Source organism: Sus scrofa, chromosome 9 (genome assembly GCF_000003025.6).
Source record: "Sus scrofa isolate TJ Tabasco breed Duroc chromosome 9, Sscrofa11.1, whole genome shotgun sequence".
NCBI classification, from domain to species: Eukaryota; Metazoa; Chordata; class Mammalia; order Artiodactyla; family Suidae; genus Sus; species Sus scrofa.
In genome coordinates, this window is record NC_010451.4 from 3,047,291 (window position 1) to 3,060,383 (window position 13,093).

The 13,093-nt window shown below is 39.5% G+C and overlaps 1 protein-coding gene across 5 annotated transcripts in view; it reads left to right on the forward strand.

Annotated features, from left to right (window-relative positions):
* LOC110255361 (interferon-induced very large GTPase 1-like) overlaps nucleotides 1–13,093 on the forward strand; it is a 52,102-nt gene that overhangs the window by 28,799 nt on the left and 10,210 nt on the right. For 2 of the 5 annotated variants that reach the window (XM_021062330.1, XM_021062331.1), the window contains one exon: nucleotides 1,200–1,431. The exons of 2 other annotated variants lie outside the window; for them this stretch is intronic. The gene's annotated coding sequence lies outside the window, so the exon portion shown is untranslated. Of the gene's footprint in view, nucleotides 1–1,199; nucleotides 1,432–13,093 lie in introns of those variants that run through there. One more of the 5 variants, XM_021062329.1, reaches the window with a different exon arrangement.

Sequence of the window (13,093 nt, forward strand, 5' to 3'; positions counted from 1 at the left end):
AAAACTAAATATAGAACTACCACATGACCCAGCAATGCCACTCTTGGGCATATATCCGTACAAAACATTCAATGAAAAAGTTATATGCACCTGTATGTTCAGTGCAGCACTATTCACAATAGCCAAGACATGGAAACAACCCAAATGTCCACTGACAGATGAATGGATTAAGAAGATGTGGTATATATACACAATGGAATGCTACTCAGCCATAAAAAGAACAAAATAATGCCATTTGCAGCAACATGGATGGAAATAGAGACTCTCATGCTAAGTGAAGTAAGTCAGAAAGAGAAAGACAATACCATATGATATCACTTATATCTGGAGTCTAATATACAGCACAAATGAACCTTTCCACAGAAAAGAAACTCATGGACTTGGAGAATAGACTTGTGGTTGCCAAGGGGGAGGGGGGGGAGTGGGATGGACTTGGATGTTGGGGTTAATTAATGAAAACTGTTGCATTTGGAGTGGATAAGCAATGAGATCCTGTTGTAGAGCACAAGGAACTATATCTAGTCACTTGTGATGGAACATGATGGATAATGTGAGAAAAAGAACATATATATATATATATATATATATATATATATATATGTATGTATGTATGACTGGGTCACTTTGCTGTACAGTAGAAATTGACAGAACACTGTAAATCAACTTTAATGGAAAAATTAAAATCATATTTTTAAAAATCCTATTTTCACTTACGTTAGACATATACCCACAAATGGAGTTGCTTGATAATATTATAGTTCTACGTTTAATTTTTTTTTTTTTTTTTGTCTTTTGTCGTTGTTGTTGTTGTTGCTATCTCTTGGGCCACTTCCGCGGCATATGGAGGTTCCCAGGCTAGGGGTCTAATCAGAGCTGTAGCCACCGGCCTACGCCAGAGCCACAGCAACGCGGGATCCAAGCCGCGTCTGCAACCTACACCACAGCTCTCGGCAACGCCAGATCGTTAACCCACTGAGCAAGGGCAGGGACCGAACCTGCACCTCATGGTTCCTAGTCGGATTCGTTAACCACTGCGCCACGACGGGAACTCCTCTACGTTTAATTTTTGAGGAAACTCTTTTTTATAGAGGCTGAATCAATTTACACTCACACCAACAGCAGGATTCTCTTTCCTCCACATTCTCACCAGCATGTGTTTTCTCATCTTCTTGATGATAACCATTCTTTTTTTCTTTTAGGGCCGCACCCACAGCACATGGAAGCTGTAGCTGCCAGCCTACTCCATAGCCACAGCAACACTAGATCCAAGTCACATCCGCAACCTATGCTGCAGCTCGCAGCAGTGCCAGATCTTTAACCCACTGAGCAAGGCAAGGAATCAAATTTGCATCCTCATGGATACCACTCAGGTTTTTAACCCACTGAGCCACAACAAGAACTCCCGATAAGAAACATTCTAATGAAAGTAAGGTAATGTCTCACTGTGGTTCTGACTGTATTTCTCTGATGATTACTGGTGTTTGGCATAATTTCATATACCTGCTGCCCATCTGAATGTCCTCTTTGGAAAAATGTCTACTTAGTTTCTCTACTCATTTTTCATTGACTTTTTTAGGGTTTTGCTATTCAGTTTTATGAGTTTCTACATGTTTTATTATGAAGTCTTTAATCAATATTTGGATGGCATATATTTTCTCCCATTCTGAAGATTACCTTTTCACTTTTTCCTTTTACTGTACAAAAAAAAATTAGCTTGATGTAGTCCTATATGCTCATTTTGGCTTTTGTTGCTCATATTTTGGTGTCATATCCCCCCCAAAAAAAATCATTGCAAAGAAAAATGTCAAGGAATATCTTTCCCATGTTTACTTTTATGAGTTTTACATTATCAGGCCTTCTGTTTAAGTCTTTAATCAATTTCAAGTTAATTTTTTGAGAATAAAGATAGAGTCCTAATTTCTCTTTTCTGCATGAGGTTATCTAGCTTTTCCAGCATCATTTCCTGGAGAAAAATCCATTCCTCACTGAGTGTTCTTAGCTCCCTTGTCAAATACCATTGATCATATATAAAAGGATTTCTTTCTGTGCTCTCTGTTTCATTAGTCTATTTGTCTATTTTTATACCAGTGCTATACTGTTTTAATTACTACAGCTTTGTAATATAGGTGGAAATCAGGAATTGTGATGCCTCTGTCTTTGTTCTTCTTTATCAGGACTACTTTGCCTGTATGGGATCTTTAGTAATTCCAAACATATTTTACAGCTATTTTTCATCACTTCAGTGGGGAAAAAAAAATGCCATGTGAATTATAATAAAGATTATGTTGAATCTATAGATGGCTTTGCATGGTATGTACATTTTAACAATATTAGTCCTTGCAATTCATGAACATAGGATATCTTTCCACTTATTTGTCTACTTCACTTTATTTCATCATTTTCTTTCTGAGTTTTCTGTACCTCACAGAGTTACCTCAAAAGAACTACTTTGAATTACTGATCATCTAAGTCACTAAATTTTGTGCCTTTGAGCTAGGTTATTGGAGAATTATTATTTTTCAATGTGAACTGTTTCCTTGATTTTTCATGTCCTTGTAGTCCTGCATTGTTGTTTTAGTTTTTGAAGTAGCAGACATATCCTTAAATCTTTACCATAAGCCTTCATGTGGAGTAATTCTGTTGCCTTTGTGTGAGTACACCTACTCCACTCTTCTTTCTGTATTCTATGGCAGAATTCTTAACTTTTACATCTTTTAAAAAAATTTTTTTAATTATTTCCCCAATACAATTTTTTTCTACTGTACAGCATGGTGACGCAGTTACACATACATGTACACATTCTATTTTTGCACATTATCATGCTCCGTCATAAGTGACTAGACATAGTTCCCAGTGCTACACAGCAGGATCTCACTGCTAATCCTTTCCAAAGGCAATAGTTTGCATCCATTGACTCCAAGCTCCGAATCCACCCCACTCCCTCCCCTTCCCCCTTGGCAACAAGTATATTCTCCAAGTCCATGAGTTTCTTTTCTGTGGAAAGTTTCATTTGTGCCATGTATTACATTCCAGATATAAGTGATATCATATGGCATTTCTCTTTCTCTTTCTGACTTACTTCACTCAGTATGAGAGTTTCTATTTCCATCCATGTTGCTGCAAATGGCATTATTTCGTTCTTCTTTATGGCTGAGTAGTATTCCATTCTGTATATATACCACATCTTCTTAATCCATTCATCTGTCAATGGACATTTGGGTTGTTTCCATGTCTTGGCTATGGCGAATAGTGCTGCAATGAACATGCGGGTGCATGTGTCTCTTTTAAGCAGAGTTTTGTCCGGATAGATGCCCAAGAGTGGGATTGCAGGGTCATATGGTAGTTCTATATATAGATTTCTAAGGTACCTCCATACTGTTCTCCATAGTGGTTGTACCAATTTACATTCCCACCAACAGTGCAGGAGGGTTCCCTTTTCTCCACACCCCCTCCAGCATTCGTTATTTGTGGACTTATTAATGATGGCCATTCTGACTGGTGTGAGGTGGTATCTCATGGTAGTTTTGATTTGCATTTCTCTAATAATCAGGGATGTTGAGCATTTTTTCATGTGCTTGTTGACCATCTGTACATCTTCCTTGGAAAAATGTCTATTCAGGTCTTTTGCCCATTTTTCAATTGGATTATTGGCTTTTTTTGCTGTTGAGTTGTATAAGTTACTAGTATATTCTAGAGATTAAGCCCTTGTCAGTTGCATCATTTGAAACTATCTCCTCCCATTCTGTAAGCTGTCTTTCTGTTTTCTTTTTGGTTTTCTTTTTTTTTTTTCTTTTTTTTTTTTTTTTTGTCTTTTGTCTTTTTTGCTGTTGTTGTTGCTATTTCTTGGGCCGCTCCCACGGCATATGGAGGTTCCCAGGCTAGGGGTCTAATCAGAGCTGTAGCCACCGGCCTACGCCAGAGCCACAGCAACGCGGGATCCGAGCCGCATCTGCAACCTACACCACAGCTCACGGCAACGCCGGATCATTAACCCACTGAGCAAGGGCAGGGACCGAACCCGCAACCTCATGGTTCCTAGTCGGATTTGTTAACCACTGCGCCACGACGGGAACTCCCTCTTTTTGGTTTTTTTAGCTATGCAAAAGCGTGTCAGTTTGATTAGGTCCCACTGGTTTATTTTTCTTTTATTTCTGTTGCTTTGGGAGACTGACCTGAGGAAACATTTGAAGGTTGATGTCAGAGAAGGTTTTGCCTATGTTCTCTTCCAGGAGTTTGATGGTGTCTTGTCTTATATTTAATTCTTTAAGCCATTTTGAGTTTATTTTGGTGCATGGTGTGAGGGTGTGTTCTAGTTTCATTGATTTGCATGCAGCTATTCAGGTTTCCCAGCAATGCTTGCTGAATAGACTTTCTTTTTCCCATTTTATGTTCTTGCCTCCTTTGTCAAAGGTTGATTGACCATATGTGTCTGGGTTTATTTCTGGGTTCTCTATTCTGTTCCATTGGTCTGTCTGTCTGTTTTGGTACCAGTACCACACTGTCTTGATGACTGTGGCTTTGTCATATTGCCTGAAGTCTGGAAGAGTTACGCCTCCTGCTTGGTTTTTGTTCCTCAGAATTGCTTTGGCAATTCTGGGTCTTTGTGCTTCCATATAAATTTTTGGATTGTTTGTTCTAGTTCTGTGAAAAACATGATGGGTAATTTGATAGGGATTGCATTGAATCTGTAGATTGCTTTGGGTAGTATGGCCATTTTTACAATATTAATTTTTCCAATCCAGGAGCATGGAATACCTTTCCATTTCTTTACATCTTCTTTAATTTCCTTGATGAATGTTTTCTAGTTCTCGGCATATAAGTCCTTTACCTCCTTGGTCAGATGTATTCCCAGGTATCTGATTTTTGGGGGTGCAATTTTAAGAGGTATTGTATTTTTGTATTCCTTTTCTAATATTTCACTGTTGGTATGCAGAAATGTGACTGATTTCTGAATGTTAATCTTATATCCTGCTACTTTGCTGAATTTGTTGATCAGTTCAAGTAGTTTTTGGGTTGAGTCCTTAGGGTTTTCTACATATAGCATCATATCATCTGCATACAGTGACAGTTTTACCTCTTCTCTTCCTATATGGATGCCTTTTATTTCTTTTGTTTGTCTGATTGCTGTGGCTAGGACTTCCAATGCTATGTTGAATAACAGTGGTGAGATTGGGCATCCTTGTCTTGTTCCAGATTTTAGTGGGAAGGCTTCCAGCTTTTCTCCATTGAGTATTTATTTGCCGTGGGTTTGTCATAAATGGTTTTAATTATGTCAAGGAATGTTCCCTCTATACCCACTTTGGTGAGAGTTTTGATCATGAAGGGATGTTGGACTTTGTCAAACGCTTTCTCTGCATCTATTGAGATGATCACGTGGTTTTTGACTTTTCTTTTGTTAATGTGTGGATAATGATCTTGATTGATTTGCGTATGTTGAACCATCCTTGTGAACCTGGGATGAATCCCACCTGGTGTATGATGTTGATTGATTTCCGTATGTTGAACCATCCTTGTGTATCTGCGATGAATCCCACCTGGTTGTGGTGTATGATCTTTTTGATATGTTGTTGCATTCGGTTAGCTAAAATTTTGTTGAGAATTTTTGCGTCTATATTCATCAAAGATATTGGTTGATAGTTTTCTTTTTTGGTGGTATCTTTGATTTTGGAATTAGGGTGATGCTGATGTCATAGAATGTTTTTGGGAGTGTTCCTTCATCTTCAACCTTTTGAAAAAGTTTAAGGAGGATGGGTATAATTTCCTCTTTGAATGATTGGTAGAATTCACCTGTGAAGCAATCTGGTCTTGGACTTTTATTAGCAGGAGTGTTTTTATGACGTATTCAATTTCACTTCTAGTGATAGGTCTGTTCAACTGATCTATTTATTCTTGATTCAGTTTTGGCAGGTTGTAAGTCTCTAGAAAGTTGTTTGTTTCTTCTAGGTTGTCAAATTTGTTGGCATATAATTGCTTATAGTATTCTCGTACGGTTTTTTGTATTTCTGTAGTATCCATTTTGATTTCTCCTTTTTCATTTCTGATTTTGTTTATTTGGGTTTTATCTCTCCTCTTCTTGGTGAATCTAGCCAGAGGTTTGTCAATTTTGTTAACCTTTTCAAAGAATCAGCTCTTAAGAGTTCCCATTGTGGCTCAGTGGTTAACAAATCTGACTAGGAACCATGAGGTTGCGGGTTCGATTCCTGCCCTTGCTCAGTGGGTTAAGGATCCAGCATTGCCATGAGCTGTGGTGTAGGTTGCATATGTGGCTCGGATCCCACATTGCTGTGGCTCTGGCATAAGCTGGTGACTATGACTCCGATTCGACTCCTAGCCTGGGAACTTCCATATGCCACGGGAGCAGCCCAAGAAATGGCAAAAAGATGTCCCCCCCAAAAAAAAAAACAGCTCTTGGTTTGATTGATTTTGTCTATTGCTTTCTAAATCTCTATTTTATTGATTTCCTCTTTGATCTTTATGATTTCCTTCCTTCTGCTGACTTTAGGTTTTTCTTGTTCTTCTTTTTCTAATTCATTCAGGTGGTGGGTTAAGTTGCCAATTTGAGATTTTTCTTCTTGTTTGAGGAAGGCCTGTATTGCTATGAACTTCCCTCTGAGCACTGCTTTTGTGGCATCCCATAGATTTTGAGTGGTTGTGTCTTCATTATCGTTTGTCTCAAGGTATTTTCTAATTTCCATCTTGATTTCCTCATTGACCCATTGGTTTTTTAGTAGCATGTTGTTTAGTCTCCATGTAGTAGGTTTTTTCCCATTTCTTTCCCTGTTGTTGATTTCTAGTTTCATGCCATTGTGATCAGAGAAGATACTTGAAATAATTCCTATACTCTTAAATTTGTTGAGGTTAGCTTTGTGCCCCAGTATGTGATCAATTCTTGAGAATGTTCCATGTGCACTTGAGAAGAATGTGTATTCTGATTTTTTTGGGTGTAATGTCCTGAAAATATCTATTAGGTCTAACTTTTCTATTGTTTCCTTTAGGACCTCTGTTGCTTTGTTGATTTTCTGTCTAGAGGAACTGTCCATTGATGTGAGTGGGGTGTTAAAGTCTCCTACTAAGATTGTATTCCCATCAATTTCTCCTTTTATGTCTGTTAGTATTTGTTGTAGGTATCTGGGTGCTCCTATATTAGGGGCATATATAATGATGATTGTAATATCCTCTTCTTGAATGGATCCTTTGACCATTAAAATAGTGTCCTTCTTTGTCTTTTTTTATGGCCTTCATTTTAAAGTCTATTTTGTCTGATATGAGTCAACTCCTGCTTTCCTGTCTTGTCCATTGGCATGAAATATCTTTTTTTTTTTTTTTTTGTCTTTTTGCCTTTTCTGGGGCCGCTCCAGTGGCCTATGGAGGTTCCCAGGCTAGGGGTCGAATCAGAGCTGTAGCCACCGGCCTACGCCAGAGCCACAGAAACGCAAGATCCGAGCCGCGTCTGCAACCTACACCACAGCTCACGGCAACACCGGATCGTTAACCCACTGAGCAAGGGCAGGGATTGAACCAGCACCCTCATGGTTCCTAGTCAGACTGATTAACCACTGCACCACGACGGGAACTCCGGCATGAAGTATCTTTTAACATCCCCTCACTTTCAGTCTATATCCTCCAGTCTGTATCCTTTGCCCTAAGGTGAGTTTCTGCTAGGCAGCAGATTGAAGGTTTTTGCTTTTTTATCCAATCTGCCACTCTCTGTCTTTTGATTGGAGCATTCAGTCCATTCACATTTAAGGTGATTATTGATAGATATTTATTTATCGCCATTTTAAGCCTTGTTTTCCAGTTGACTCTATGTTTCTCTTTTCTTCTTTTCTTTTTTTGGTTGGATGGTTTCCATTTATTTTATACTTGAGTATTTTTCTTTTCAGTTTTTGTGAATGTAATGTTTGGCTTTGATTTGTGGTTGCCCTGATTTTTAAGTATGTTAACACCTTCCTATATCTGCTTACTTTGGCCTGATAATCATATAGGCTCAAACACATCATTAAGATAAAAAAATATATATATATTTGTTCTTACTTCTCTTGCATTGCATGATTTTGATCTTTTTTTTATTAACATCTTCATGTTTGGATCTGTATGCTGGCTTATTTAAGTTACTGCTTTCCAGTTGTGGTTTCATCCACCCTAGTTCTTCTTTTTCTTTTTTTTTTTTTTTTTTTTTTAGGGAAGTCCTCTCAGTATTTCTTTTAGAATGGGCTTCGTATTGCTATATACTCTTTCAGCTTTTGTTTGCTGGTGAAATTCTTTATTTCCCCTTCTATTTTAACTGACATTCTTGCTTGATAGAGTATTCTAGGTTGCATATTTTTTTCCTTTCAGTGCTTTAAATATATCTTGCCACTACCTTCTGGCCTATAGTGTTTGTGTAGAGAAATCAGCTGATAGCCTTATTGTGGTTCCCTTATAATTAACACTTTGCCTTTATCTTGCTGCCTTTAGAATCCTCTCTTTAACTTTTACCACTTTTATTATAATATGTCTTAGTGTGGGCCTGTTTGGGTTCAATTTGTTTGGGGCCCATGTGCTTCCTGTATCTTGATATCAGTATCCTTTAGATTTGGAAGGTTTTCAGCCATAATTTCTTCAAATATATTTTCAACCCCCTTTTCTTTTTCTTCTCCTTCTGGAATTCCTATTACGCATAGATTGGCCTGCTTTATATTATCCCATAGGTCTTTTATATTGCTTTCATGTTTTTTCACTTGGTTTTCCGTCTGCTGTCCTGTTTGGGTGACTTCCATTTTCTATCTTCCACATCACTTGTTTGTTCCTCTGCATTACTCACTCTGGTCTTTATTGCCTTTAGCTCGGTGTGAATCTCTGCAAATGAATTTTCTAGTTTATCTTGGCTTCTCCTTATATTTTCTAGCTCCTTTCTGAGGGAATCTGCACTACTATTCATATCCTCTCTTAATTTTTTTAGCATTTTCAGTATCTCTCTTTTTGAACTCAAAGTCTGTCAGACTGCAGAGGTCTATTTCATTGATGACTGCTTTAGGTGAATTCTCCTGTTGCCTTAACTGGGAATAGTTTCTGAGTTTCTTCACCATGCTTGTTTTTCTTTTTCTGCGAATTTGGGGAAGCCAAACTGTAGTTTGGCACAGTCCAGGATGGGCTGGCAGGGCCGGCTCCATGAGGGTGGGGCGTGGGCACTGGGAGTACGCGAAGGTGCTGGCAGGCTGGATCCACATGGGCCGGGCACAGGCACCAGGAACGCACAAGTGTGCCGGCAGGGCAGGATCTGCACAGGCAGGGTGCAAGCACCAGGAAGGAGTGCTCAGCTCTCTGTGATCCAGTGGGCAAGTGTGCACACTGGGGCCCAAGGAGTTTTCTATGGCGGCCTGCCCCTCCTCCTCTCCCCTTCCCAACAGTGGTGGCTTGCCTCTCCTGCAGGTCTGGACCTACTCCTGGGTTCCCTCTGCCATGGCTTTCAACTCCCCAGCCCTTAGCGTACCACTGCCCCCACCAGCAGCACACCACTTCCTAGTCCCTTAGGCTGTCTCCATACCACCAACCCCAGCCCGCTCCCCAGGACTGACCTCTGGAGCCTAAGTCTCAGTGCCCAGCCCCCACCGAGCATCTCAGTCTGTGGTGTCTGTGCCAGTGTCAGATGGTCTGTGCATCTCTCTCTCTGCTTTTTGGATATCAGACCTGCTGCTGTGCTTTTCTCGGCTTTGTGGAGTTCCCTCCAACTCAGCTGATCTCTCCATTGGTTAGGTGGCTTCCCAGGGTGTAGGTTCCCTTTCTGCTTCACAACTCCCTCACTGGAGTGTTAGACACATCCTGATTCCTTTTCTTTCTTTATTCTTCTATTCTATGCAATTCTGTTGAGAGTTTCTTGCCTTTTTGGAGGCTTAAGTTCTTCTGCCAGCATTCAGCTGATGTTCTGTGTGAATCATTTTACATACAGATGTGTTTGGGGTTTTTTTAATGTGTTTGTGGAAGAGGGTGAGCATGTCCTCTTACTCTTCCGCCATCTTGCCAGCCCCCCCTTAACTTTTATATCTTCTCTGGTTCTTACAACTCACCAGGCTGACTACTAGAAACTTCTGTTTTCTAGAAGGTGGCAATATACCTCAAGTATGTGGTTTCTCTCTTCCCCAAAAATCCCAGCCTATTTTCTGATAGCACTCTATTTCTCAGACTAGCCCTTGCTGATAAACTCAGGAGTGCACACAAGTATCTGGCCACAGAGTTGGAGGAGTTGCAGGTTTACCACTCTGGAGATTAGGGGTGCCCACACCCCTAGAGGGCAATCAAGTAAAGTTCTCTCAAATATTCATGGGGAGACTTCCTGATGAAGTCCTGAGAAAAATCAGCAGGAACTGCATCCCTTAAACACCCTTTGATATTCCTGTCTCTGATATTTCCTATCTCTCCCGTCCTGGCAGTCACAGAAGTCCTGCCTCAGTACTTGGGGTGCTGCTGGAGAGAAATGGGTTTCACCTGCCAGGTCCCAAATAACTCGGATAGCTGAGCATTCAATAATGATTCTCCTTTTTCCCCCTGGAGTGGTCACTGTTACCAGATAGTTTAGCTTCATGCAATGTCACCAAGCTTGTGCTGGAATCTCCCCTTGGGAAGAATGGACTTCTCCTAATTCTTTCTTATTTGTGGATATATGCCTGGGAAAGCACTCTGTAGGTTTTTCCCATCTGTGAAGTTGGCTCTGGGGAAGGTTCACTGACTCCCTTCTTTCTACAGCCTATACCAGATGCACAGGTGGGCAAGACTCCTCCTGCATCCCTTGGCATGTAGTCTAGAGCCCACAACACCCAAAGAGGCATTTTTGTTCATGAATGGATGTCAAATTTGTTGTTTTAAAGGGGGGACAAAAAGGAAGAACAACTTTTTTTTTTCTAAGGGCTGCACCTGTAGCACATGGAAATTCCCAGGCTAAGTGTCAAATCAGAGCTGCCAACCTACACCACAGACATAGCAATGCCAGATCCAAGCCATGTCTGCGCGCTACACCACAGTTCACGGCAATGCTAGACACTTAACCCACCAAGTGAAGCTAGGGATCAAACCCACAAACTCATGGATACTAGTATGGTTCATTACCACTGAGCCACAATGGGAACTCCAAGGAAGAACATCTTCTGTTACCATGACATTGACATTTATAAGTGTGCTTTAAAGGACAGGAGTGTAAATAAACAGACTAAGAAGTGACAGACAGGAAGGGAATCATTCAACACATATTTGACAGAAACTAATGGAGGAAAAATAGATGGAAGTACCAGTCCTTAAAAAAAAAAAATCTAGTTATCAAAATCATAAATGTTGTTGAACTCCAACCCTCAGCTTAATGTCCTTCATACAACTGGTTCTACATGATAAGAGTGCCAAAAGCCAGGTTATTAAAGTTGCAGCTCACACTGTGAATCAAAAAGGAATCCACGTTGAGATGACGCAATTGTTTCTGTTTGTATTTCATTACTCTAGAAGGTGGATCTGAAAAGATACTGCTATAATTTATGTTGAAGAGTGTTCTGCCCATGTTTTCCTCTAAGAGTTTTATAGTATCTGGTCTTATATTGATTTCTCTAATCAATTTGAATTTATTTTTGTGAATGGTGTTAGAGAATGTTCTAATTTCATTCTTTTACATGCAGCTGTCCAGTTTTCCCAGCACAACTACTGAAGAAACTGTCTTTTCTCCATTGTATATTTTTGCCTACTTTGTCATAGAATAAACCATAGGTGTGTGGGTTTATTTCTGGCCTTTCTATCCTGTTGCATAGATCAATATTTCTATTTTTGTGCCAGTACCATACTGTTTTGATGACTGTAGCTTTATATTATAATCTGAAGTCAGAGAGCCTGGTTCTTCTAGCTCAATTTCTCTTTTTCAGAATTGCTTTGGCTATACAGTGTCTTTTGTGTTTCCATAAAAATGAAAAAACTTTTGGTTCTAGTTCTCTGAAAATGCCATTGGTAGTTTAATAAGGATTACACTAAATCTATAGATTGCCTTGGGTAGTATAGTCATTTTGAAGATACTGATTCTTCCAATCCAAGAACATGATATTATCTTTTCATCTGTATGTATCATCTTCAATTTCCTTTATCAGCATCTCAGTTTTCAGAGTACAGGCCTTTTGACTCTTTAGGTAGGTTTATTCCTAGGTATTTTACTCTTTTTCTTGTGATGGTAAATGGGATTTTTTTCCTTAGTTTCTCTTTCTGATCTTGTAATGTTAGTGTATAGAAAGGAAATAGATTTCTGTGTATCAATTTTGTATCCTGGAACTTCACCAGATTCACTGGTGAACTCTAGCAGTTTGCTGGTAGCATCTTTAGGATTTTATATGTGTAGTATCATGTCATCTGCAAATAGTGACAGTTTTACTTTTTTTCCAATTTGGATTCCTTTCTTTTACTTCTCTGATTGCCACAGCTAGGACTTTCAAAATTATATTGAATAAAAGTCTTGTTCTGATTTTAGAGGAAATGCTTTCAGCTTTTCACCATTGAGTATTATGTTAGCTGTGGGTTTTCTAATATATGGCCTTTATTATGTTGAGGTAGGTTCCCAAATGGGCACTGAATTTTGTCAAAAGCTTTTTCTGCACCTATTGAGATAATCATATGATTTTTATGCTTCACTTTGTTAACGTGATATAAAACACTGAATGATTTGCAAAAACTGAAGAATCCCTGCATTCCTGGGATAAATCCCAAGTGACCCAATTTGTCAAAGTGTATAACTTTTGCCTTTTTTTTCTTTTCTTTTTCCTTTTTTTTTTTTTTTTTTGCTTTTTAGGGCTGCACCCACGGCATATGGAGGTTCCCAGGCTAAGGGTCAAATCAGAGCTACACCTGCCAGCCTACACCACAGCCACAAAACACAGGATCCGAGCCATGTCTGCAACCAACACAGCTCACGGCAACACCAGATCCTTAACTCACTGAGCGAGGCTAGGGGTCAAACTCAAAAGCTGATGGTTCCAAGTCAGATTTGCTTCCACTACACCACGATGGGAACTCCACGGTGTATAATTCTTACTCTACAGTTGGATTCAGTTTGATAGTACTTTTTGAGGATTTTTAACCAGTGTGTTTTAAAGTA